Source organism: Pseudophryne corroboree, chromosome 4 (assembly GCF_028390025.1).
Source record: "Pseudophryne corroboree isolate aPseCor3 chromosome 4, aPseCor3.hap2, whole genome shotgun sequence".
NCBI lineage: Eukaryota > Metazoa > Chordata > Amphibia > Anura > Myobatrachidae > Pseudophryne > Pseudophryne corroboree.
In genome coordinates, this window is record NC_086447.1 from 407,196,114 (window position 1) to 407,221,589 (window position 25,476).

At 44.4% G+C, this 25,476-nt stretch overlaps 1 long non-coding RNA gene across 2 annotated transcripts in view; it reads left to right on the top strand.

The window, feature by feature from the left end:
- LOC134909655 (uncharacterized) overlaps window positions 1–25,476 on the top strand; it is a 72,760-nt gene that overhangs the window by 27,581 nt on the left and 19,703 nt on the right. The window contains exon 1 of one of the 2 annotated variants that reach the window (XR_010175993.1): window positions 17,709–17,788. The exons of the other annotated variant lie outside the window; for it this stretch is intronic. This is a non-coding gene — a long non-coding RNA (uncharacterized LOC134909655). Of the gene's footprint in view, window positions 1–17,708; window positions 17,789–25,476 lie in introns of those variants that run through there. 2 annotated transcript variants of the gene reach the window in all.

The following is a 25,476-nucleotide window of genomic DNA, read 5'->3' on the forward strand; positions in this document are numbered from 1 at the left end:
CTTGAGGGGTTAGGTAACTCTATGGCAGTGTCAGTGCGCAGAGGCTTATGGCTATGCCAGTGGACTGCTGACGCGGACTACAGAAAAGGCGTAGAAGGCCTACCCTTCACAGGAGAGGCCTTATTTGGAGATGAACTAGGCAAATGGATCTCCAACGCTACCGCGGGTAAGTCCACGTATCTTCCTTCTGCAGCTCCCCCAGCCAGGAAGGCCTACTCAGGACCTAATCTACAGTCCTTTCGGACTGCCAAGTTTAAGGGCAAAACCAGAGGTTCTTCTACAGCCACCAGAGGCGCTAGAGGTAAACTATGCAGATCAGCAACTGTCAGTTCTTAGAAACAGGGCTCAAGTACTGCTTCCTTAAAGCCTTTAGCATCATGGTGGACCGCGAAGCCTGGAAGACTGGCGGGTGGGATCTCAACTAAAATTTTTCAGTCACATCTGGACAGGTTCGTGCCAGGATCCCTGGGTCATAGAGCTTATTTCCCAGGGCTACAGACTGGAGTTTCAGGAGCTCCCTCCTCACAGATTATTCAAATCAGGCTTACCAGTTTTACAAGAGGCAAGTATAACACTACAGGTCATTGTCCGAGTTTCACCTCATCTGCAAAACAAGGTGTACTATTCCAACTTGTTTGTAGTACCTCAAGTCGTTAAACCCGTACTTACTAGTGTTTGAATTCAGGATGGAGTCTCTGAGAGCGGTGTTCTCAGGTCTGGAGGAGGGGGAATTCCTAGTGTCTCTGGATATCAAGGATGCGTACCTTCTCATTCCGATCTGGCTGCCTCATCAGGTTTATCTAAGGTTTGCCCTGCAGGACTGTCAATACCAGTTCCAGGCCCTGCCATTTGGACTCTCCTCGGCACCGAGAGGGTTAACCAAATTGATGGCAGAGATGATGTTTCTACTCCGCAAACAGGGAGTGAACATAGGGGGACATTCTGACCTGATCGCTCACTGCAGTTTAGCGCAGCGTTGCGATCAAGTCAGAACTGCGCATGTGCTGGTGCTGCAGTGCGCCGGCGCATGGCTGTCGTTGCCTAACGATTGCCTCTGCCTGATTGACAGGCAGAGGCAGTTGCTGGGCGGGAGGGGCTAGTACGGCGGCGTTTGGCCGCTGTTTTGTGGGTGCATTCTGGCCAACGCAGGCATGGCTGGACCGTGCAGAGGGCCGGCCGCAGCGGCTGCGTGACATCACATGCAGTCACTGCGACCCAGGGCAGCGAGGAGTAACTCCCGGCCAGCCGCAGGAGCTGCACTGGCCGGGAGTTACTCTTCAAGTACAAAAGCATCGCCGTTGTGCGCTGCTTTTGTACTTGTATGGGGGGGCGGCTGACATGCGGGGCGGACTAGCCCTGTGCTGGGCATCCCCCCACGTCAGTGTGAGTGATCGTAGCTGTGCTAAATTTAGCACAGCTACGATCAGGTCAGAATGGCCCCATAATTCCATACCTGGGCGATCTTCTGATAAAGGCACTGTCCAGGGAGCAGTTGTTGGACAGCATTGGCCTCTCCACCAGACTACTCCTGGATCACAGGTGGATTCTTAACTTACCAAAATCTCACCTGGAACCGACGCAGAGGCTTCCTTTCCTGGGAATGATACTGGACACAGATTCTCAGAGAGTGTTCCTTCCCTTGCAGAAGGCTATGGTAATCCAGTCGATGGTTCGGGCTGTCCTGAAGCCAACCTGGATCTCGGTGCATCTGTGTATTCGCCTTCTGGGGAAAAAATATTGCCCTCTTGTGAGGCGCTTCAGTATGGAAGGTTTCATGCTGGATCCAGCTGGATCTGTTGGACAAATGGTCCGGATCGCATCTTCACTTATACCAGAGTATCCCTCTGTTGCCAAGAGCCAGAATCTCCCTTCTGTGGTGGCTTCAGACTTCTCACCTCATCGAGGTTGGGGATTCAGAATTGGATTCTGCTAACCACAGACGCAAGCATCAGAGGTTGGGGAGCAGTCACCCAGGGGATGCTGTTTCAAGGAAGATGGTCAAGTCGGGAAGTCGCTCTTCCAATAAACATCCCGGAACTCAGGGAAATCTACAACGCCCTTCTGCAGGCCTCATCTTTACTTCAGAATCAGGCCATTCCAGTCGGACAAGGTGATGGCTGTAACATACATAAACCAACAGGGAGGAACAAAAAGCAGAGCGGCAATGTCAGAGGTGTCAAGAATTCTCCTCTGTGTGGCGTTGTCGGCGGTCTTCATTGCAGGAGTAGACAACTGGGAAGCAGACTTCCTCAGCAGACATGACCTGCACCTGGGAGAGTGGGGCCTCCACCCAGAGGTGTTGCGGTGGTTGACACATTGGTGGGGATATCCACAGGTCGACATGATGGCCTCTCGACTCAATGAGAAGCTCAAGCGGTATTGTTCCAAGTCGAGAGACCCACAAGCAGTGGTGGTATACGCTCTGACAGTGCCATGGGTCTACCAGCTGATGTACGTGTTTCCTCTACTTCCTCTGATCCCAAGAATTCTAAAGAGAATAAAAAGGGAAAAGGTTCAAGCAATTCTCATTGCCCCGGACTGGCTATGAAGAGCCTGGTACGTGGATCTTCTCGAGATGCTGATCGAAGATCCATGGCCTCTACCTCTTTGCAAGGATCTTCTGCAACAGGGCCCATTCGTCTATCAAGAATTACCGCGGCTACGTTTAATGGCATGGAAGTTGAATGGCTGATTTTAGCCAGGAGAGGGATTCCTGACAAGGTTATCCCGACTATGATCCAAGCCAGGAAGGGGGTAACGTCTAAACATTACCACCGTATATGGAAGAAGTATGTCTCTTGCTGTGAGAGCAGACATTATTTTGCGGTGGAATTTCATCTGGGACGTCTAATGCTTTTTCTGGAGTCGGGAGTGGATGTGGGCCTACGCCTAGACTCGATTAAAGTCCAGATTTCTGCCTTGTCTATTTACATTCAGAAACAATTGGCTTCTCTCCCTGAAGGCCAGATGTTCTGGAAAGGTGTCCTGCACATCCAGCCTCCCTTTGTGCCTCCCACGGCACCTTGGAATCTCAATTTGGTGCTGCAGTTCCTCCAATCGGACTAGTTTGAACCGTTACAGGAGGTCTACATAAAGTACCTTACATGGAAGATTGTCACACTGTTGACCTTGTATTCAGCAAGACGTGTGTCAGAGCTAGGGGCATTGTCTCAATGGTGTAAGGCTTTTAAAGGTCCAATGGAGGCAAAGAGTCCATATGCATATGCTGCTGAGGAAGCTGGCAGCCACTAAGACCAGAGAAATGCATTGAGCTTTACATTATTGAACACCAGCACTATATTTACTCGTGCTTCTCTGGTAAAAATTGGACTCTTTGCCTCCTTTGGACCTTTAAAAGCCTTACACCATTAGGACCCGAAATATTCCCCTGCTGCTATTTGGATCTCCACCCACAATTGAGATTCTCTGGGGACTGCATCTGCAAAAGACCGGGTAATATTAACACCTATAAAGGAACTAATAGCTACACTGAGGAATGAGCCCTAACCAGATATTGTGCACAGTATACTATCCGAGTTAGATTCCAGTGGTCATCACCATTATTTTATACTGTCACTATACCAGTTTAAACAGAGAATTGTGACAACTTTTTATTCATCTTCTAATGTATACATAATAAATTGTTGTTATTTTTATTTTAATTGTTTTATCGTCCCTTATTGGAGTAACAGCTGGCGCCAATATATTCTTTATCTTTAGGCTCACTTATTACAGGGGCTGACCCCCCCTATACAGCGTGCCGTTGAAAGCGCACTCACAATTCTTTTTCTTGTACTAATAGTTAAAAAAAAAAATAGGGAGTCACTTAGTCCACATATGCAAATATATATTTTTCAGAAAAATGTTAATACTGCAGTTAACACGTGGTGCAAAGAAGCTTGATAAAGATAGCAATACCAATAAATAAATCTAAACTAAACTAGACACATATGAAAAAAGTATATATGGCCAGAAATGGTCAAAATTTTACCCAGTAAGTACACAGAAATTAGACACATATGTAAAACAGACTTCAAAAAATAAGAAATCAGCATATATGTATGGTAGAGGACCAAATAGATTGACATGCTACCTCAATTAAGAACAACCATATCAACAGGCACGTATAAACTGAATACATATACCTAAAAAGAACTTGCCAGGCCTCTCTAACTGTGATAGTACTACAAGTCCCAACACATCCACTTGGCAAGATGTGCTGGAACTAGTAGTCTCATCACAGCTGGAATGGCAGTAGTTACTGATAGAAACCCAGTAATTATTTACCTCTCTCCATGTAGAGTTCTAGGACCTTGCTGACTGCTTAGGTTTACCAGGTGGTTACACTGCCAGCTGCTCTGTCAGTGAGTGCAGATGCTGCAGGGATCACTGTATGCGGCTGTTGCATCCTCCCTCTCTGTTGCCTGGCCATCGCTTTTAAGATGAAGGAGTCGGATTGTTCTGACTCCCAGCAGACTGGCAGACTACGTGGGACTTCTGGTCAGGGGAGCGGAGGAGGAAGAGGAGGTTCCTTGCTTATACGTCAGGCTTGATGTGATTGCTGCGTCGCCCACGCAGGTCAGAATGTGATTGCTGCGTCGCCCACGGTCTCAGCATGGTCGCGGGTGATCACTGACAACCAGATCACCTTCAGCGGGGCGAGCGACAGGGAGCAGGGGGAAGCACATTAAAGGTGCCGTGTATTGTGGCTATAATGTAGTGTAGCAGCACATAGAGAGTGCGGGGGAGCCAGCGGCAGCTGGTGTACTATATGAATAATAAAAATCTTCTAAACGACAGCGGGGCATGTGCCTTGGTGCCTATGCACACCTATGCACACACACACTTGTGTTAATTTTGTTGGGAGCCAATTAACCTACCAGTATATTTTTGGATTGTGGAAGGATACCACAGTACTAAACAGAAACACATGCAAGCAAGAAGAAAATATACAAACTGCACAGTTGGGCCATGATGGGAATCAAACCCATGACCTCTGTGCAGTGAGGGAGTAATGCTAACCATTACACATCCGTGCTGCCCTTAGCATTGATGATTCATGTACTGTATGTGAAATAAAGTTGTCAAAATTGGAGCTATAGAAAACCTATTATCTTGTGCTTATATTGGTCAAAAAAGTGCAGCTGGTCCATGACATCACATTATTATTGTAGAGAAAAACAATTGCTGCTTTTCATGGTTTATTTTCGAACTTGCATCATATGCTAAATCAGTGATAGTCAGACTGACTCAGTCAAAATCCCTGATAAAGGACAATTATATATAAAGGTTGCTCTTATATGAAAGAAATGCTTTGTTATAGTCTCACATTTAAATGTAAATTTAAGTTAATGCTGCGCCAATAAGAAACTTGTAAATGAACTAATCAGAGTATGAGGATGGGATTTGTACAAAAGTCTGTTACTATTTCTGTCTGTGGTAATTGTTGTGTGTAGTGTGTTGTGTGCACACAATATTCTATTATTTCAATGCTTTTTGTTACCTATTACTAAAAATAAAGACCTACTAGCAAATTACACAATATTTTCAAGTGTGTTCATTGTGAAGTTCCTCTGACAACTTTGCTGTGGCATAATTAGTCTTCAGAGAAAATAATCATAGGCTTGCCATGCATAGACAAACACAGTGAATTTTATCAGTGTCTTGATTTCCCCCAAGCATGTGCACACTGATGATGATGACTTGTTCATAAGCTCTGCAAAGGTCCATGGTAGGAACATGCTAATTGCTCGTGTTAACATGGTGCTGATGCAGTCTTGTAAAACAGACATCTGTGGAACAAGTAGCTGGTAGTATTTCAGACCCCTCTGAAGTGTAAGGCCTGCTACATGTGCCCCCTTGTACCCTATGTGCCTGGCCTTTTGGTATGGTATGCCAGCCATGTTCCCCAACCTGTCTTGTCTCTTGGCATGTCTTCCCTACCATGGGAGCACCTTCAAGCTGAATTTGACTCCATGAGGCTGCAGGTGAGATGCCTTTATGGCATTGCCTTGTCTGCCATTGTTGGAGCTCTCTGATCTCTAGTATAGTGTTTTCTCTCATGAATTTTCCAGGATCACAAATAAACTCGGAATAGTTAAGCGGCACCCTTATATTTCAAGCATCTTGCTTAAAAAACTGATGATGCTTATCTGTTAATTACTGTCACAATCTGAATATTCACTCTTTATTCATATACTATAACGGTTGTCATATGCTGGATCACCTCAGTCTCCATCCCTCGCTTGTCCCTGGGCATCTTATCTGCTGCTCCCCACTGCTCTGTCACGGATCCATCCCACAAGTCCCAATTGCTTTGTCCCAAGCTGCTGCATGCCGGTGTAGCCTTGTGTCGCATCCACTCACCCTGAGGCTGTATGGGTAGCAAAAAGTCCTAGTCTGCAGGCTGGACACATACACTATCAGGAGGTCTAGGAGGGAGGATAACACATGAGCGTTGTCCTACTTCAGCGTCAACTACTACATCCTACCTATCCAATTAGGAATAGAGATTTCAGTTTTAGTGGAAAACCATATCTGGCACTTTTGGCTTCAGATCCTGAGTTGCACCTATGAGTACTCATGCCCCAGATGAATATTCCACCTGGCACCAGAGTGTAAGGCCGACTGTCCACCTAGAAGGAAGGAAGAAAAACAGGAAGAGACAAACAGAGGTTCTCACAACCTTTATTCTTCGTCCGCTCACTCTCCTATAAATTCCTGAAAGAAGAAAACACCACAACCCTGCAGGGACTAATACTAACCTAAAGTGTATCATACAGATAGAGCCACACTCATCCATCCTAGGGCTGGCTCCAGGCACATTCCAACAGAGCAGGCGCACAGGGCGCCACCCTTAATGCTCGCCTCACGCTCGCGCCGCCATATTGGAGCCTGGAGCCAGGTCCTGCAGGAGCACAGCAGCATCCATGCCGGCCCACCTCCTAGCGCTAGCAGCAGTGGCTGTGTCTGTGTGTGACGATGAGGGAGGGCGAGTGCTGTTGACATCAGATGCCGCACAGCGCGCACAGAGTAGTTTAGCTTTAGTCCGCGGCCCACCCACAGCACTCCCCCTTGTCGGCACAGTTCTAATAAATTTATAAGACCAACAAAGACCTGTACACAGCACAAGAGTAAACCATTTCAGGGGAAAGGAATGCAAGCAGAGGGTGGGAACTGCACAGCTCTACTACCTAAATTTAATATACACAATCCATACCTCTCAACATGACCTATTCCAAAAGGGACAAAATGCTCTCTACCTGGACTTCCCCCTTAATTTATGATTGCAATCACCTTTGTTGAAATGCCTTTCTTATCAATGTATTAGTCCAACACAGGTGACACCAATCATATTTTAAGTGGGATATCAAGGTAGATTTTGTCCCTGGAATGGGTTATGTTGAGAGGTATGCACAATCTAATATACACCCCCCCTTACCCCAGGCCCCGCTGTCATAAGTGCCTCAAGCCCCCACGCCAACGCTTAATCCGTCCCTGAAGGCACCCTGAAACCAGTACAGTGGCCCAGTACTTTGCTGCCAACCCTTCTCCTCCCGCCCCCCTCCCCCTGTTCCGACACCTATGAACTCAATATTACAGAATAGTAATCAAAGTATTTTGCGGTCAATATAGAGACAGCTGAAAGCTTGAAGGAGGCAATGTAAATTGCATTTCTATGAAGTCTTCTCCCGTGAATGGAAGTAGTTAATTTGATATATGTAAACAATAAAAAAAATAAAACACATTTCTAGACATTCAGTAGAACTTTCATGAAATCTGAAAACTGCTCATCTCTACCACTAGATATCATATGAAACAGATGTGGATACCTACATTCTATTATGTTTATGAAAAACATTAAATAACAATAATTTTCTAAACTTTAGGTCTGGAGATGCTTTCAAATAAACGGTACATCAGCTTTTATTATATAGTTTAAAGAACAGAGTATATTATCTTAAAATTAAAGGTCTCTAGAAAATACTAGTTATTTTTGTTTCTGCAATACAATTTTGCAAGCCTAATAATATCTTCTGTAGTGCATGATTTCTCAGAGAGCAGAAAAGAAAAGAAAAAAAATGTAAGTATTAAATATTTTATGGGTTGGCTGCTGCCTTTGTCTTCCTTATGTTCTTTGGTGTTTACACATGTATTTTTTACAAGATGAGCATGTGCCTTTTTTCTCTTACTGTTTTCCCTATCTAATATGAGAATTTCAGAGTTTATTCCCTTAGCTCAGCAAGCTCTTTAGCCCTGGTGTTTAGCACAGCATACATGTATAGTACATAGATACAGTATTTTATTTGTTTGCCAAAAGTATTTTATTGACTTTTTGAATATTTAGGTTACAGTGTAAATTAAAGCTCTACAGTAACCATGAAATTAGTTTAAACAGTAATTTGCTAATTTTGCTTTGCAGAACCCCCCTGGTATCAATGTATTCCATATGCATCATTTATGCCATATGTATAACCTAGTGACTACAAATGTTTTCTTTAATGCTATTAATTATTCATGTAGAGAAACAATAAATTCTTCACATACTATAAAGTATTTAAAACTTTTATAAACAGTGCTAAAATTGTATTTTCCCTAAAGGCCGTGATTACGCTTTCTGGTTTACATTCATAAATATTTTATAAAACATTTACACTGAAAGAATTAAAAATGAAATACTCTAATAGACATTAAATCCAGTAATTAAAACACACTTGTAAGTTAATTTAACTTGTTTATATCTATTGTAATACTTTCACTAAATATTTAAATTGACTTTGTATTGTTATAATCCTTTAGCATGGAGAAAAATTCTCAGGAAAGTAACTTGACATTTACATACAGATTTCCAAATATGTTGTAAAGTCGTAACTTCACAGATATAGGGGGTAATTCCAAGTTGATCGCAGCAGGAATTTTGTTAGCAGTTGGGCAAAACCATGTGCACTGCAGGGGAGGCAGATTTAACATGTGCAGAGAGAGTTAGATTTGGGTGTGGTGTGTTCAATCTGCAATCTAATTTGCAGTGTAAAAATAAAGCAGCCAGTATTACCCTGCACAGAAACAAGATAACCCACCCAAATCTAACTCTCTCTGCACATGTTATATCTGCCTCCCCTGCAGTGCACATGGTTTTGCCCAACTGCTAACAAAATTCCTGCTGCGATCAACTTGGAATTACCCCCATTGTTCTTACTAGTTTGAGATGTGTTCCTAATGGAAGATGATCCACTGCATGTTGTTTAAAAGATTTTTTTTTTATATTCTATATTCTATATTTAAGAAAAACAAATTATAACTGTAATGAATTTGCATCTAATGAAATTCTGCAGTAAACACTAACTGCTTCATATAATTTGTCTATATTCCTTATTAATGTTGTATTCTCAGGACAGAACAATATTTATCATGAGCATATCTTTAGGTGATAGTGCAAATATGTACACCCGGCGCTGTCACCTACAGAGTGAGAGCAGCTGATCTTAGGGAACTTGATCCCAATTTTCCCCGAAAAATAAAAGAAACTAACCAGACAATAAGACAGCGCTTCTCACTTTGTATCAAAATATTTTTACTTTATATATATATATATATATATATATATATATATATAATTAACACAGTAAGGCACCGGCCAGTACCAATACTAAAACATACAGATAATGTTTAAAAAGTGTTTTACCACATACAAATACTATATATTGCACACTGGTATCAAAAAATATAACCCTGGATGCACTATATAGATAACACAATCCCAACAAGACTCTATTTAAAAAGAAATATGGGAATATATAATATATAAATGAGCTCTATCTAATAACACATATCAATCTTATATAGACAGATCTTCATTAACTAATAAGCCCACATGTGAAAATGCATAATGTTAGTCCAGCATGCAGCAAAAGATTAATGCAGTGTTCAAATATTGCCTTTCACATATGTGCTTCTGTATTAGCTGAGCTCAGATTCATCAGCTATATTAACAACTTTCTAAATTACTTACATGGATGGACTCTAATCAGTAATATCTGTTTAAAAATAACCTGCCTGATCAACATCGTGATTCATCTGCATGTGGACTGGCTCATTAATCTTATGCTGCTTGCTGGACTAACATTATGCATTTTCACATGTGGGCTTATTAGTTAATGAAGATCTGTCTATATAAGCTTGATATGTGTTATTAGATATAGCTCGTTTATATATTATATATTCCCATATTTCTTTTTAAATAGAGTCTTGTTGGGATTGTGTTATCTATATAGTGCATCCAGGGTTATATTTTATGATACCAGTGTGCAATATATAGTATTTATACCTTTAGGTGAGTTAGAAGTTTTTCTACATTTAACCTACGCTTGATATGTTGTTGATGTTCAGCATTTGCACTGAACATACATAGAGTTATGGCTGTTAGCAAACCAAAAAAGTTAGCAATTGGGCAAAACCATGTTGCACTGCAGGTGGGGCAGATGTAGCGGTATGCGGTTAATATAACCTGTGGCGAGCAAAGCTTGCCACCGAGCCCGATGCATAATGGTTTGCCGGCTGCCGGGATGCCACTGTGTGTGATACTGACATCCCATCAGCCTGTATATCGTATGTATTTCAATGTAACATGTGCAGAGAGATATAGATTTGGGTGAGTCCTGTGCATGATAAATACTGTCTGCTTTATTTGTAAGAGGAGTATACACAGAGATCCGTGCTTAAATTCTAAGCAATCTGACTAGATTGCTTATAAATTAAGCACGGATCTCCCTGTGTGTAGGGATCTCTCTCGCCGGCTCTATATTTGGCATGCATTGCTCAATTCACCGCTGGGTGTAAAGAGCTAACCCCCCCTGAGATGTGTGTTGAGCGGTCTGTGCTAGATCACTCAGCACACATCTCCCACATGTGTATGGGGCTTCACACTGCAATTTAGATTTCAGTTTGAACACACCCCACCCAAATCTGCACGTTACATCTACCCCACCTGCACTGCAACAAGGTTCTGCCCAATTGCTAACTTTTTTGGTTTGCTAACAACTCTGAATAACTCTCATTTTCTGCATTCCTCTCATGCATTCAGTAGATCTCCATAAAAAAAAAAAAGGAAAGAAAAGTTAAACGCTCTATTGACATGCTTTTAGCGTATCAAAAGGGTATCAACAGTACTGTATAGCAGCGCATCACAAGGGTGATGTAGATGTCTGGATGTATTTTCCAACCATGACATTTTCCTACATGACAGTTGACCATAAACTGATAAGTTTTAATATACTTAAATTACACCCCTCCTTTTTTTGAGTATTACCATCTAAAAATGAATAATCACCTAAAAATAAATTGTGATAGTGCAAGCCTACCCCACTTCTACCTTCACTTACAGCCCTTAGCTTTAGTACTGAGAGTCTCCAATCTGTAGTCTTGAAGTACGGTAATTGCAAACGTGCCCCTCGCAAATATTAGTGTATATTTAAATTTTCCATTTGAAAATATTTACAATATCTGATTTATCAAATAGACTTTTGAATTACATAGCATGTTCACAAATGTTAAATGAGAGAAGACTGGCTTGTGGTAACAATCACTAATATGCTGGTTGTCAGTTCCATGTTAGTTCAGTCTCTGCCTAACCATGCAATTGATCCACAAGTTTCATATGCCCTGAAATATTCACTGTTTGCATGCAAGAGTCACTATTTGAGCTCATGCTTTCCAACATGGCAAGGCTGGCCAGCTGCCATCTAACAAAACTACTGGACTTGAGCAGACATATCTCTATTACAGAAGTGCAGCCTCTGTTCAGTGAACTACAGATTCAGTCAATAACCTGCTGTATCCTTTTTAGCTACTATATGAAAACCTGAATTGTTAAATGGCCTGCTTCTTGTAACTGGTTGCCAGCATCTGAAGTTTAAGGCTTATATGATCAGTTTCTTAGAAACAATACACTTCCAAATTAGTTTCACGTCTTAAACCAGCACTCTGTATCTTTTCAAACTATTTTATTTATACAGTATAGAACTTTTCTCTGACGTCCTAGTGGATGCTGGGAACTCCGTAAGGACCATGGGGAATAGCGGCTCCGCAGGAGACTGGGCACAACTAAAGAAAGCTTTAGGACTACCTGGTGTGCACTGGCTCCTCCCACTATGACCCTCCTCCAGACCTCAGTTAGAATCTTGTGCCCGGCTGAGCAGTATGAACACTAGGGGCTCTCCTGAGCTCCTTGAAAAGAAAGTATATTTTAGGTTTTTTATTTTCAGTGAGATCTGCTGGCAACAGACTCACTGCTACGAGGGACTAAGGGGAGAAGAAGCGAACCTACCTGACTGGAGATAGTTTGGGCTTCTTAGGCTACTGGACACCATTAGCTCCAGAGGGATCGAACACAGGACCCGACCTCGATCGTTCGGTCCCGGAGCCGCGCCGCCGTCCCCCTTACAGAGCCAGAAGCATGAAGATGGTCCTGGAAATCGGCGGCAGAAGACTTCGGTCTTCAACAAGGTAGTGCACAGCACTGCAGCTGTGTGCCATTGCTCCTCATGCACACCTCACACTCCGGTCACTGATGGGTGCAGGGCGCTGGGGGGGGGCACCCTGAGCAGCAATATGAATACCTTGGCTGGCAAAAAAATCACAATATATAGTCCCAGAGGCTATATATGTGATAAATACCCCTGCCAGAATCCATAAAAAAAGCGGGAGAAAAGTCCGCCTAAAAAGGGGCTGGGCTATCTCCTTCAGCACACTGGCGCCATTTTTTCTTCACAGTGCAGCTGGAAGACAGCTCCCCAGGCTCTCCCCTGTAGTTTTCAGGCACAAAGGGTTAAAAAGAGAGGGGGGGCACTAAATTTAGGCGCAATATTGTGTATACAAGCAGCTATTGGGGGAAAAATCACTCAGTTATAGTGTTAATCCCTGCATTATATAGCGCTCTGGTGTGTGCTGGCATACTCTCTCTCTGTCTCCCCAAAGGACTTTGTGGGATCCTGTCCTCAGTCAGAGCATTCCCTGTGTGTGCGGTGTGTCGGTACGGCTGTGTCGACATGTTTGAGGAGGAAGGTTACGTGGAGGCGGAGCAGATGCCGATAAATGTGATGTCGCCCCCTGTGGGGCCGACACCAGAGTGGATGGATACGTGGAAGGTATTAACCGACAGTGTCAACTCCTTATGTAAAGGGCTGGATGATGTAACAGCTATGGGACAGCCGGCTTCTCAGCCCGCGCCTGCCCAGGCGTCTCAAAGGCCATCAGGGGCTCAAAAACGCCCGCTACCTCAGATGGCAGATACAGATGTCGACATGGAGTCTGACTCCAGTGTCGACGAGGTTGAGACATATACACAATCCACTAGGAACATCCGTTGCACTCGGCAATGAAAAATGTGTTACACATTTCTGACATTAACCCAAGTACCACAAAAAAAAAAAAAGGGGGTTTATGTTTGGGGAGAAAAAGCAGCCAGTGTTTTGTTCCCCCATCAGATGAGTGAATGAAGCGTGGGTTCCCCCGATAAGAAACTGGTAATTTCTAAAAAGTTACTGGTGGCGTACCCTTTCCCGCCAGAGGACAGGTCACATTGGGAGATATCCCCTAGGGTGGATAAGGCGCTTACACGTTTGTCAAAAAAGGTGGCACTACCGTCTTAGGATACGGCCACTTTGAAGGAACCTGCTGATAAAAAGCAGGAGGCTATCCTGAAGTCTGTATATACACACTCAGGTACTATACTGAGACCTGCAATTGCCTCAGCATGGATAGTGCGGCTGCAGCGTGGTCTGATACCCTGTCAGATAATATTGATACCCTAGACAGGGATACTATTTTGCTAACTATAGAGCATATTAAAGACGTCGTCTTATATATGAGGGATGCACAGAGGGATATTTGCCGGCTGGCATTCAAAGTTAATGCAATGTCCATTCTGCCAGGAGGGTATTAGGGACCCGGCAGTGGACAGGTGATGCTGACTTTAAAAGGCACATGGAGATTCTGCCTTATGAGGGTGAGGAATTGTTTGGGGATGGTCTCTGGGACCTCGTATCCACAGCAACAGCTGGGAAGAAATTTTTTTACCTCAGGTTCCTCACAGCCTAAGAAAGCACCGTATTATCAGGTACAGTCCTTTCGGCTTCAGAAAAGCGAGCGGGTCAATGGCGCTTCCTTTCTGCACAGAGACAAGGGAAGAGGGAAAAAGCTGCACCAGACAGCCAGTTCCCAGGATCAAAAATCTTCCCCTGCTTCCTCTGAGTCCACCGCATGACGCTGGGGCTCCACAGGTGGAGCCAGGTGCGGTGGGGGCGCGTCTCGGGTACTTCAGCGACCAGTGGGCTCGCTCACAGGTGGTTCCCTGGGTTCTGCAAGTAGTATCACAGGGATACAAGCTGGAGTTTCGGGGTGACTCCCCCTCGCCGTTACCTCAAATCAGTCTTACCTACTGCCCTCGAGGAGAGGTAGTACTGGCGGCAATTCACAAGCTGTACTTCCAGCAGGTGATAATCACAGTACCCCTCCTTCAACAAGGCCGGGGTTACTATTCCACAATGTTTGTGGTACCGAAACCAGACGGTTCGGTGAGACCCATTCTAAAATTGAGATCCTTGAACACTTATATACGAAGGTTCAAGTTCAAAATGGAATCGCTCAGGGCGGTTATTGCAAGCCTGGACGAAGGGGATTACATGGTATCACTGGACATCAAGGATGCTTACCTGCATGTCCCCATTTACCCACCTCACCAGGAGTACCTCAAAATTGTGGTACAGGACTGTCATTACCAATTCCAGACGTTGCCGTTGATCTGTCCCCGGCACCGAGGGTATTTACCAAGGTAATGGCCGAAATGATGATACTCCTTCGAAAAAAGGGAGTTATAATTATCCCGTACTTGGACGATCTCCTTATAAAGGCGAGGTCCAGGGAGCAGTTGTTAGTCGGAGTAGCACTATCTCGGGAAGTGCTACAACAGCACGGCTGGATTCTGAATAGTCCAAAGTCGCAGCTGGTTCCTACGACGCGTCTACTGTTCCTGGGTATGGTTCTGGACACAGAACAGGAAAAAGGGTTTCTCTCCGGTGGAGAAGGCCAAGGAGTTGTCATCTCTAGTCAGAGACCTCCTAATACAAATACAGGGTCGGTGCATCAATGCACGCGAGTCCTGGGAAAGATGGTAGCTTCTTACGAAGAAATTCATTCGGTAGGTTCCATGCAATGGGATCTGTTGTACAAGAGGTCCGGGTCGCATCTTCAGATACATTGGCTGATAACCCTGTCTCCAAGGGCCAGGGTGTCGCTGTTGTGGTGGCTTCAGAGTGCTCATCTTCTAGAGGGCCGCAGATTCGGCATACAGGACTGGGTCCTGGTGACCACAGATGCCAGCCTTCGAGACTGGGGGGGCAGTCACACAGGGAAGAAACTTCCAAGGACTATGGTCAAGTCAGGAAACTTCCCTACACATAAATATTCTGGGACTAAGGGCCATTCACAATGCCCTAAGTCAGGCTAGACCCCTGCTTCAACACCAGCCGGTGCTGATCCAGTCAGATAACATCACGGCGGTCACCCATGTAAACCAGCAGGGCGGCACAAGAAGCAGGATGGTGATGGCAGAAGCCACAAGGATTTTCCGATGGGCGGAAAATCATGTGTTGGCACTGTCAGCAGTGTTCATCCCCGGAGTGGACAACTGGGAAGCAGACTTTCTCAGCAGGCACGACCTCCACCCGGGAGAGTGGGGACTTCATCCAGAAGTCTTCAAAATGATTGTACACCATTGGGAAAGGCCACAGGTGGACATGATGGCGTCCCGCCTCAACATAAAGCTAAAAAGATATTGCGCCAGGTCAAGGGACCCTCAGGCGATAGCTGTGGATGCTCTGGTAACACCGTGGGTGTACCAGTCGGTGTATGTGTTCCTTCCTTTGCCTCTCATACCCAAGGTATGGAGAATACTAAGAAGGAGAGGAGTAAGAACTATACTCGTGGTTCCGGATTGGCCAAGAAGAGCTTGGTACCCAGAACTTCAAGAAATGAGCTTAGAGGACCCATAGAGCTTAGAGGACCCATAGCCTCTGCCGCTCAGACAGGACCTGCTGCAGCAGGGGCCCTGCCTGTTCCAAGACTTACCACGGCTGTGTTTGATGGCATGGCGGTTGAACACCGGATCCTAAAGGAAAAAGGTATTCCGGAGGAAGTCATTCCTACGCTGATTAAGGCTAGGAAAGATGTGATCGCAAAATATTATCACCGCCTATGGCAAAAATATGTTGCTTGGTGTGAGGCCAGGAAGGCCCCAACGGAGGAATTTCAACTGGGTCGATTTCTGCACTTCCTACAGTCAGGAGTGACTACGGGCCTAAAATTAGGTTACGTTAAGGTCCAGATTTCGGCTCTGTACATTTTCTTCCAAAAAGAACTGGCTTCACTGCCTGAAGTTCAGACTTTTGTTAAGGGAGTGCTGCATATTCAGCCCCCGTTTGTGCCTCTAGTGGCACCGTGGGATCTCAACGTGGTGTTGGATTTCCTGAAGTCGCATTGGGTTGAGCCACTTAAATCCGTAGAGCTAAAATACCTCACGTGGAAAGTGGTCATGCTGTTTGCCTTGGCGTCGGCCAGGCGTGTATCAGAATTGGCGGTTTTGTCATGCAAAAGCCCTTATCTGATTTTCATATGGATAGGGCGGAATTGAGGACTCGTTCCCAATTCCTTCCTAAGATGGTATCAGCTTTTCATGTGAACCAACCTATTGTGGTGCCTGCGGCTACGTGGGACTTGGAGGACTCCAAGTTACTGGACGTAGTCAGGGCCCGGAAAATATATGTTTCCAGGACGGCTGGAGTCAGGAAAACTGACTCGCTATTTATCCTGTATGCACCCAACAAGCTGGGTGCTCCTGCTTCTAAGCAGACTATTGCTCGCTGGATCTGTAGCACGATTCAACTTGCACATTCTGCGGCTGGACTGCCGCACCCTAAATCTGTAAAAGCCCATTCCACGAGGAAAGTGGGCTCTTCTTGGGCGGCTGCCCGAGGGGTCTCGGCTTTACAACTTTGCCGAGCTGTTACTTGGTCGGGTTCAAACATTTTTGCAAAAGTATACACGTTTGATACCCTGGCTGAGGAGGACCTTGAGTTTGCTCATTCGGTGCTGCAGAGTCATCCGCACTCTCCCGCCCGTTTGGGAGCTTTGGTATAATCCCCATGGTCCTTACGGAGTTCCCAGCATCCACTAGGACGTCAGAGAAAATAAGATTTTACTCACCGGTAAATCTATTTCTCGTAGTCCGTAGTGGATGCTGGGCGCCCATCCCAAGTGCGGATTGTCTGCAATACTTGTACATAGTTATTGCCTAACTAAAGGGTTATTGTTATGAGCCATCTGTTAGTGAGGCTCAGTTATATTTCATACTGTTAACTTGGTATAATATCACGAGTTATACGGTGTGATTGGTGTGGCTGGTATGAGTCTTACCCGGGATTCAAAATCCTTCCTTATTGTGTCAGCTCTTCCGGGCACAGTATCCTAACTGAGGTCTGGAGGAGGGTCATAGTGGGAGGAGCCAGTGCACACCAGGTAGTCCTAAAGCTTTCTTTAGTTGTGCCCAGTCTCCTGCGGAGCCGCTATTCCCCATGGTCCTTACGGAGTTCCCAGCATCCACTACGGACTACGAGAAATAGATTTACCGGTGAGTAAAATCTTATTTTCTCTTGCAGGACTCAAAGTCCTTTACATACATCAAACACATGATACATTACTTCTATAGGTGATATATTTATCCCATGAAAGGTACCAGGTGAGGCAGCCATCTTGGACATACTATGTTTTTGTTACCTGTTTGCCTTCCTGTGTTTGTCTTTTGGAAAAGGGAAGACTACCCTGGTAGTAGAGGGCGCTAATGGAGGAGGGCACAACTATACTAAACTTGTTGGTCTCTGACTCCTTCCCCTCTATGTTCTTTTTAATGAAGTCCTTAAGATTAAAAAAAAATTACGCAATCAAACAACCAGACCAAAAATACTATATAAACTGATGATGGGTTGCAGTGTCCCCAAAATGGATTCAGAAAAACAGAATTTACGGAAAGTACCAAAAAAATCATTTTTTTTCTGTCATCTTTTTTGGTAACGTTGTATGTTGGGGATATTCCAATGCTGGCCCAAGGGTTGAGTACATTTAACAGTTGTTGTGTGCAGAATATGTTGCCCATAATCAGCATCCTTAGATGCAAGATGTTGAACATGTATAATTTTGTAAAGATATGGACAGAAGACTAACCTGCAGCTCAGTTATACTGAGTAGTCTCCATGCTGAACCAAACAGGAAGCACTCACTACCTGGTGCAATAAGCTGTGACCTGCTGCTGAACTGAAACCTAGACTTGGCGAATGTTGGCTATGTTCCATCACAAATTACACTGTTTCAAATCATGCCAACTTCTCCCATGCTTGTTACAGAAGACCAAAAGAGGATTAGTCTTGGATGAATGTTTCTCCACACAGCTTTTTGAGGCTTTCACTACATCCAAGAGTTTATGAAAGTGGACAACCTTAGACTGATCCACCCAAAAATCATGATTTACAATTTCCTGGTACAGATGAACCATATGTTTGGGTTAATCAGGAAAAATTAAATAAGGAGGTTACGAGACAAAGCTGTCAGCTCTGACACCCTTCGATAGCCTTCTTGTTGATGAAATGGATAACATAAAGTAATAACTTTTCAAGTGAGTAATTTCAGCTCAACTGACTAATGAGACTAAATTTTAGACTACTGCAAAGCAGCAAGTATAAAATTAAGGTTCCACTTGGCCATAGGTGGCATATAAGGTGGTCTGATGTTTAAAACACACTGAAGAAAGATGTTCATTTCTCAGAGATCTGTCTGCTTCTGCTGAGAAAATATAGATAAAACAGAAAACCTGTTTGTCAAGAGAAGCAAGACACAATCCCACATCTACACAGGAATGTAAGAACGACATTTCTTGCACACCATACACGATACACCTTCCACATGGTAACAAAAGATGATATTGAGGCTACATAATAGTCTGCATGACCTGCTCTATTTATTAACTATTTATTAACTCTATTGTCAAAGTCAGAAAAATATCACGATGCACACTGCCATATTTGCACCTCATATGTGTCCCTGCTGCGCGTGCGTGCGCTCTCCCGTGAGTGCGCATACTCGCTGGTGCGGGCACCCGAAGGCGCACGGTATGCGCATTTACGGTAGAGATTGTATGCGTCTAGCGGGCGACTCGTTCGTTACATATTTTCACCATATAATGTATTTTGTAGATTATGGTCCCTTTGATAGAATCTAAAAGTTTAGTTAATGTAGCATGTTCATGGACAGAGAAATCCCTCTTTGATACGAAGGGTCAGACAGGAGTAATACAGTGGTGTTTAGTATCCATCGGAAGAGTATTTAATTAGCAATATTCCGGTGTTGGTTTGAAGCGGATTAATCGCTCGTGCGAATAGTTATGGACATAAGAAGTTTATGTCCATTTACTATTATTTGCACTTACTGATCCATGCGGCGGGAAACCTAGTTTCCCACCCACCTGAGCAGTTGGAAGTAGACACAGCCCACCTGTATGAATCAACCTATGACCTTTTGTTATAATACGAAGAGGAATTCCTGTGTCCAATGAACAATGAGATTGTAGGGACCATTGAATTGTATTGTGTGTGGGGCATAAATAGACAAGCCGATCACATCCAGCTCACTCTTCAACGGTTCTCATTGCTGATAATCGGGAGCTGGATGTCCAGAGGCGCATGCGATCGTTCCCCTTTGTGCGTAAGTTTTCTCCGCAATCATATTGTCTTTCTTGTTATTCTGAGCCATATCTCTCTCTCTCTTCTCTTTCTCTCTCGTTTCTCTTATATAGTTATTGTACTGATATTGTATTTCACGTGTAGTTATCTGGTTAGGTAGTCTATGTTATATTGGTAGTGTATGACTTGTATTGTATTATTCTTTTGAACATTCATTCATTTCCTTAAAAGGCGTTAGACCCTTAGACCGGTATTGTGTGTTCATTATATTGCAGTGGGTAATAGGAGCGTCTCTATCGCTCAAACAGCTTTAGCGTAAACCCGCTTACAAAGTGTTGCATTCTCATCTTATCACTACACCAAGGGTTACTGCATAATACACTGTTTTATGGTATAGTTATAAAGGTTTAACATTGTGAGCGTCTGCGCTGCTGGTGATCTCCTCATGGTCCCGAGCGTCCGCTACGCTGTAGCGAATCATTACGTTAGTCGGCAGCCAATAGCGTGCCTGCCTGTGATCTCTTGGCCGTAAGCGAACGTGACGCTTGAGCGTCTCGACTACGGCTAAGCGATTGTTACGCAACGTGCGTACCCTTACGGTACTCCATACGTCAATAGCGTACAGTGTTCTTAGACCTCTTAAAGGGTTTTAAATAAGATAAATATTCAGCTTTATCAATTGGTGGCTCGCCCGTCCTTCACATATCTGCACTAGGTAATTTCAGCAGACATTATCCATCAGCAAAGGGCGGGAGATCATATTCCTCGCAGTGCTGTCTGGATAAGCGTCTGCTTCGCTTAGTAAAGGGTGCTGAAGGAATCCGGAACCGGAGGTAAGAACAACACGCTAGTGTCTTTTAAAACTGTTTATTTCTGTCTTGCGTACGCACGCACATATCTGCATTTCTTTTCATTCGTGTATTTTCATATCACTCTCCTGTTTGCCATTTTATAATTGATAAAACGTGCTAAGAGAGATTTGTCGCTATTTCATAGTTAAAAGTGTAAAAGTAATACATTAAGGGATAAAGTGAAAAGCACACACGCAGCTCTGCCTAAAGATACAAGGAGAGATTGGTGTGGTGTTCGGTAGATGATCGAGGATCATCCACATTGATAAACGTGTACATTGTGTTACGGTGGATATTTGCTTTGCGTACACGTGTCTCTAACAAAGGGTGAGACTCGCGTACGCAACTCAAAGGCCGACGCACGCAGCGTATATTACGCAATGGAGCGCCCGGGTACGCCCACGTAACTCAAATCACACGCTAGTGTTATTTTAACAGGCGAAAAGGTGGCAACGCGATAAATAGCGCAAGTTTATTTTAGTGTCCGAAATTTAGACTAACAGATCCTTCTCCAAATTTACAACACATCTGGTTTAAAGAAAATTTCTGCGCAGAAATAGAAATAGAAACAAAAGTGTACATGTGGTGAGTGAGTGTTTGCAATTATATAAGTTTTTACAATTTTGGGGATTGAACCACAGAAATCATCGAGTTCTCGTGAAATTACATACGTGTAAGTGACATACATGGTGGCTAGGGAGGCATCCCTTGTTAAACATATAAAGAGCATTAGAGTGTAGCAGACCAGGAGGTCATACTGTAACAGACCAGGAGGTCGCATAACAGACCAGGAGGTCCAGGTACAGCAGACAAGGAAGTCCGCTATAGAGTCAAGTAGCCCAACACCAAGAAGGGTTGGAGCGGAACCCATATAGGCCATAAAGCTCAGGCTGAAGGAATTCGCAGCTGCTGAATGTCGATTCCACTGGTCGCTCAGTACATAAGATTAGTTGCTTATGTACTGAACGATTGTACCGCACGTAATTGTGTGCATTAGTTAGTAACTTGACCTAGTACCATTTGTGTATAAAAAAAAAAAAGGGTCATAAACGCTATTTGTACATTCTGACGTGACTTGTGTAATTTTTTATTTTTAAAAGGGAAGTTCGCTGGTCACTCAGGAATTATCCAACAACCCCACAGTTACTGGAAAGGGTTAATGCTCTGCGGATCACACTCACATGTTCCAGTAAACAAAGGTTCATAGGGGCCCTAGGTCGAGTACGCCAGCGCTAAAGCAGTGTGTGGGCGTATTGGTCGGCGTGGGCGAGTAAGTGGAGTACTCGGTAAACCACCACCGTCAACCTATCTTTGAATATTTTGGTTTTTTGTAAGGGTTCACTGATGACCCTGATATAAAGGTCAGAGGTAGAGCAAGCAACACCTGCAAATTATGGGGGCCAGTTGTTCAGGAAGGGGGCGATCAACCTCGGTTCGGGTTGATTTAGTGAACCGACCAATCGGGTCGGCAAGGTACGTAATGTGTGAAAAATACGGCTCACACACAGAAGTTTTATGTGATGAATGGGAGAGAATGACGGTACATGACGGGGAGAAATTCCCAAGAGTAGGCAGCTTTAGCCCAGAAGTGTTACAAAATCTAAGGAGAAGGATATGTCTCATTAAATCAACAAAGAGACGAATCCAACATTATGATTATTTGCAGCTATGGCAACAGGAGGGTGAAATACAGAGAGGATTGGCTCAGGCGGCAAGATCTAATCCTATCAGGAAACTGGTAGCCACGGCCCCGCCGCCACCATACATATCAGGAGAGAAATTGGTTGCGGAGAATGACGCATCAGGGGGTAACAAACAGGCACTTAGCAACTGTATAAATGTTAAGGATAATGTTAATAAGTTAACCAATGCAAGTATTAACCCGTGCAAGTTGTACCCTGTTTTGAACTTTCCCCAGGAGTGTGATCAAGAAGACGAAGCATCAACAATATCGGCGCTCTTTCTAGCAGCCACCATATCAGAGACAACAGTAGGCACGGCCCAACCTTTAAGATTAGTAACAAAGGCCCCTAGCGGAGGGACAGGTGAGGTCGTATCAACGGGTAAGTACGGCACCATACACTATGCTGAAACCATTTCACCACAAGCTGTAGAATCTACACAGAATGATGTTATTAAACTTGCTCCCGTGAGGGTAATGGCAGTTCCAAATGGGAAAACGGACACTACAGGAGTCACTCCTATCAGGAACATTGCCATGTACAGCCCGTTTTCCCGAATGGAATTAAGAACCATAGTGACTGAATTCCCTGATCCTAGAAAAGATCTAGTTGCTAGCCAGAAATACATCAGAGACCTAGGGAACACTTTAGAGCCCAATAACAAAGACTGGCAGGTATTGCTGAGGGCTTGTTTACCCTCCAATGTCGACTCGGCTCAATTCTTAGCTGACTGTGGATTGGATCAGGATGTACCCCTTACAGATGTGTACAACAAAGACAATGTAAAAAGAATACATTTACAGTTAAAGGAGTATTTCCCAGCTGTAGCCAAATGGAATAGAATTTTTTCCATTAAACAAAAAGAGTCAGAAACAGCTGCTGATTATTTTCACCGGGCATTATTAGAAATGGCAAAATACACTGGCATAGAGGACATTAGGACCAATGCAAATCATCAAGAAGTAGCAGTATCTGTGCTAATGGATGGTTTAAAAGAAGCATTAAAGACAAGGGTACAGACCACGCAACCATGTTGGCGAGGTCTGTCGGTGGCTACTTTGAGAGAGGCTGCTATTGATCACGACCGGAATATCACCAGACACAGGGAGTCACAAGGTGATAAGTTAATGGCCGTAAGTATACAGGCCCTGACCACAAAGCAGCCTTTGTATAGATCACCAAACCCTGTGGGTAAGTCAAATGTGGTAACATGTTATTTTTGTCATAAACAGGGACACATAGCACGAGACTGTAGAGCGAAAAATTCACAAAGATCATACCAACCCCCTAGACAACGACATGACACACGAAATTGGGATCAGGGTCCACAGAGACGGAGTTATGAGCCACATACAGGGGAAACAAAAAGATATCCCCCAAAAGGAGACTGGCAAACTCCTGGCAGTTCCCATTTAACCCCTTCACAAGTAGTTGCTGCCAGCGGGATTCAGGGAGGTCACCATACCCAATAGGGGTGTGGCCATACCTGTAATCGAACGTCCAGCACTGCCAATAGTCCCATCTTCCCTGTAAAAAAGAGTGGGGGGAGGGGTTACCGGCTAGTGCAGGATCTAAGGGGGATTAACAAAATAGTTGAGAGTCAGTTCCCCGTAGTGCCAAATCCAGCTGTCATCCTTATGCAAATCCCTCCCACTGCGAAATTTTTCACTGTTATTGACCTCTGCTCCGCTTTCTTTTTGGTACCTCTGCACCCTGACAGCCAATATTTGTTTGCATTTACATACAGAGGAGTCCAATACACATGGACTCGATTACCACAAGGTTTCATAGACAGTCCAAGTATATTTTCCCAGGCTTTGCATGATTGTTTACAGTCTTTCCAACCAGAGAGTGGATCAGTATTGATACAGTATGTGGATGATTTACTACTGTGTTCAGATTCATTGGAAGCATCCCTGAAGGATACGAAACAGCTCCTGTTTCATCTTTCAGACACAGGACACAAGGTTTCCAAAGACAAGTTTCAATTATGCCAAACTAAGGTAAAATATTTGGGACACTGTCTAACACAAGGACTGAGACACCTGACCGCTGATAGAATTCAAGCAATTAGAGACATGACTCTGCCACAAACCCAGCAACAGATCAGAACGTTTTTAGGAATGTGTGGGTATTGCCGTAACTGGATCCCAGGGTTTTCCATTCTAGCGTTACCTTTGCAGGAGATGGTCTCCTCAAACAAACCTGATCGGATTTCGCATACAGACGAGTCCGAGATGGCATTTGAGAGACTTAAACAGTGCCTAACGCAGGCACCAGCATTAGGTATGCCAGACTATGGGAAACCCTTTGAGCTGTACGGAACAGAAAGTGCTGGTTGCGCGGCAGGCGTCTTAACCCAAAAGCATGGTGATGCCAGCAGGCCAGTAGCATACTACAGCGCTCAGCTAGATACGGTAGCGCGATCCCTCCCCACATGCTTGCGAAGCGTTGCTGCCATAGCATTGCTAGTAACGAAAAGCGAAGATGTAGTGCTAGGTCACAACCTCACAATTCATACACCACATGCAGTGTCAGCCTTGCTAAATTCTGCCCAAACCAGGCACGTCTCATCAGCGCGGTTTACAAGATGGGAATTGGCACTAATGGCCCCCGTAAACATCACCATAAGGAGATGCAGTGCATTAAATCCTGCAACATATCTCCCAGGTGTGCCTGGACAGGCACAAAGGGTGGAGGATGAGAGTGGTGGGGAAGGAGAATTTAATACAAAGGACGACACACATGATTGTATGGAATATTTGACCCAAAATTTTACCGCAAGGCCTGACATCAGTGACAACCCACTGGAAGATGTAGATCTAACTTTCTACACGGACGGTAGTTGTCACAGACAGTCAGACTCGGGAGACTTGTGTACTGGATACGCAGTCGTAGATGACCAAGGCACCATAGAAGCAGAACCGCTAGGCCCACCTCACTCAGCCCAGGTTGCTGAACTGGTCGCCCTAACCAGAGCATGTGAATTGGCTAAGGGCAAATCAGCCAATATCTACACCGACTCTAGATACGCATTCGGGGTAGTCCATGATTTCGGAGCCCTATGGCGCCTCAGAAATTTCATGACGGCAGCTGGTACACCGGTAGCGCATGCAGCTCACATTAAAAGGCTTCAACAGCGATACAGGAACCCGACAGTGT